Consider the following 2500-nt stretch of genomic DNA (forward strand, 5'->3'; position numbering starts at 1 on the left):
GGTGGTATGGCCGCAGGTGTGAAAGTGTTTTATTTTAATTCTCTTATTCTGTTGCTGCTGCTGCTGTTGCTGCTGCTGCTGTTGCTGCTGCTGCTGTTGCTGCTGCTGCTGTTGCTGCTGCTGCTGTTGCTGCTGCTGCTGTTGCTGCTGCTGCTGTTGCTGCTGCTGCTGTTGCTGCTGCTGCTGTTGCTGCTGCTGCTGTTGCTGCTGCTGCTGTTGCTGCTGCTGCTGCTGCTGCTGCTGCTGCTGCTTGTCGTCAGACAGAAAGAATTATAAGCCCTGGGACAGGACAGAGAAGGTGAGAAGGTTCAAATAAGGGTTTAAAGCTTTGATGATGAGCAAGAAACACATGGCAAAAAGCTCTCCCCGGACTGTGAGAAAAAATTAAAAGCCTACAACACCTGGTATTCCCAGGCGGTCTCCCATCCAGGTACTAACCAGGCCCAACTCTGCTTAGCTTCCGAGGTCAGACGAGATCGGGCGCTTTCAGGGTGGTATGGCTGCAGGTGTGAAAGTTTTTTATTTTACTTCTCTTATTCTGTTGCTGCTGCTGCTGCTGCTGCTGCTGCTGCTGCTGCTGCTTGTCGTCAGACAGAAAGAATTATAAGCCCTGGGACAGGACAGAGAAGGTGAGAAGGTTCAAATAAGGGTTTAAAGCTTTGATGATGAGCAAGAAACACATGGCAAAAAGCTCTCCCCGGACTGTGAGAAAAAATTAAAAGCCTACAACACCTGGTATTCCCAGGCGGTCTCCCATCCAGGTACTAACCAGGCCCAAACCTGCTTAGCTTCCGAGATCAGGCGCTTTCAGGGTGGTATGGCCGCAGGTGTGAAAGTGTTTTATTTTACTTCTCTTATTCTGTTGCTGCTGCTGCTGCTGCTGCTGCTGCTTGTCATCAGACAGAAATAATTATAAGCCCTGGGACAGGACAGAGAAGGTGAGAAGGTTCAAATAAGGGTTTAAAGCTTTGATGATGAGCAAGAAACACATGGCAAAAAGCTCTCCCGGGACTGTGAGAAAAAAATTAAAAGCCTACAACACCTGGTATTCCCAGGCGGTCTCCCATCCAGGTACTAACCAGGCCCAACCCTGCTTAGCTTCCGAGATCAGGCGCTTTCAGGGTGGTATGGCCGCAGGTGTGAAAGTGTTTTATTTTACTTCTCTTATTCTGTTGCTGCTGCTGCTGCTGCTGCTGCTGCTGCTGCTGCTGCTGCTGCTGCTGCTGCTGCTGCTGCTGCTGCTGCTGCTGCTGCTGCTGCTGCTGCTGCTGCTGCTGCTGCTGCTTGTCGTCGTCGTCAGACAGAAAGAATTATAAGCCCTGGGACAGGACAGAGAAGGTGAGAAGGTTCAAATAAGGGTTTAAAGCTTTGATGATGAGCAAGAAACACATGGCAAAAAGCTCTCCCCGGACTGTGAGAAAAAATTAAAAGCCTACAACACCTGGTATACCCAGGCGGTCTCCCATCCAGGTACTAACCAGGCCCAACCCTGCTTAGCTTCCGAGATCAGGCACTTTCAGGGTGGTATGGCCGCAGGTGTGAAAGTGTTTTATTTTACTTCTCTTTTTCTGTTGCTGTTGCTGCTGCTGTTGCTGCTGCTGTTGCTGCTGCTGTTGCTGCTGCTGTTGCTGCTGCTGTTGCTGCTGCTGCTGTTGTTGCTGTTCCTGCTGCTGCTGCTGCTGCTTGTCGTCAGACAGAAAGAATTATAAGCCCTGGGACAGGGCAGAGAAGGTGAGAAGGTTCAAATAAGGGTTTAAAGCTTTGATGATGAGCAAGAAACACATGGCAAAAAGCTCTCCCCGGACTGTGAGAAAAAATTAAAAGCCTACAACACCTGGTATTCCCAGGCAGTCTCCCACCCAGGTACTAACCAGGCCCAACCCTGCTTAGCTTCCGAGATCAGACGAGATCGGGCGCTTTCAGGGTGGTATGGCCGCAGGTGTGAAAGTGTTTTATTTTACTTCTCTTATTCTGTTGCTGCTGCTGCTGCTTGTCGTCAGACAGAAAGAATTATAAGCCCTGGGACAGGACAGAGAAGGTGAGAAGGTTCAAATAAGGGTTTAAAGCTTTGATGATGAGCAAGAAACACATGGCAAAATGCTCTCCCCGGACTGTGAGAAAAAATTAAAAGCCTACAACACCTGGTATTCCCAGGCGGTCTCCCATCCAGGTACTAACCAGGCCCAACCCTGCTTAGCTTCCGAGATCAGGCGCTTTCAGGGTGGTATGGCCGCAGGTGTGAAAGTGTTTTATTTTACTTCTCTTATTCTGTTGCTGTTGCTGTTGCTGCTGCTGTTGCTGTTGCTGCTGCTGTTGCTGTTGCTGCTGCTGCTGCTGCTGCTGCTGCTTGTCGTCAGACAGAAAGAATTATAAGCCCTGGGACAGGGCAGAGAAGGTGAGAAGGTTCAAATAAGGGTTTAAAGCTTTGATGATGAGCAAGAAACACATGGCAAAAAGCTCTCCCCGGACTGTGAGAAAAAATTAAAAGCCTACAACACCT

At 49.4% G+C, this 2500-nt stretch overlaps 3 non-coding genes and 5 pseudogenes across 3 annotated transcripts in view; all 8 read right to left on the bottom strand.

Annotated features, from left to right (window-relative positions):
* Positions 1–18, bottom strand: part of LOC128465893 (uncharacterized) — a 109-nt pseudogene extending 91 nt beyond the window's left edge.
* Positions 19–389: 371 nt separating this feature from the next.
* LOC128463830 (5S ribosomal RNA) lies at positions 390–508 on the bottom strand. Its single transcript, XR_008343702.1, has one exon. It is a non-coding gene; the product is annotated as a 5S ribosomal RNA (ribosomal RNA).
* A 212-nt stretch (positions 509–720) lies between these two features.
* LOC128466340 (uncharacterized) lies at positions 721–829 on the bottom strand (annotated as a pseudogene).
* A 201-nt stretch (positions 830–1030) lies between these two features.
* On the bottom strand, positions 1031–1139 carry LOC128465894 (uncharacterized; annotated as a pseudogene).
* Positions 1140–1429: 290 nt separating this feature from the next.
* On the bottom strand, positions 1430–1538 carry LOC128466442 (uncharacterized; annotated as a pseudogene).
* Positions 1539–1822: 284 nt separating this feature from the next.
* On the bottom strand, positions 1823–1941 carry LOC128463122 (5S ribosomal RNA). The gene has a single exon (XR_008343033.1). It is a non-coding gene; the product is annotated as a 5S ribosomal RNA (ribosomal RNA).
* Positions 1942–2129: 188 nt separating this feature from the next.
* On the bottom strand, positions 2130–2238 carry LOC128465895 (uncharacterized; annotated as a pseudogene).
* A 248-nt stretch (positions 2239–2486) lies between these two features.
* The window catches only part of LOC128465016 (5S ribosomal RNA), a 120-nt gene continuing 106 nt past the window's right edge, over positions 2487–2500 (bottom strand). The window contains exon 1 of the ribosomal RNA XR_008344817.1: positions 2487–2500. This exon is cut by the window's right edge and continues 106 nt beyond it. This is a non-coding gene — a ribosomal RNA (5S ribosomal RNA).

Source organism: Spea bombifrons, chromosome 9, assembly GCF_027358695.1.
Source record: "Spea bombifrons isolate aSpeBom1 chromosome 9, aSpeBom1.2.pri, whole genome shotgun sequence".
In the NCBI taxonomy this organism is placed as follows: domain Eukaryota; kingdom Metazoa; phylum Chordata; class Amphibia; order Anura; family Pelobatidae; genus Spea; species Spea bombifrons.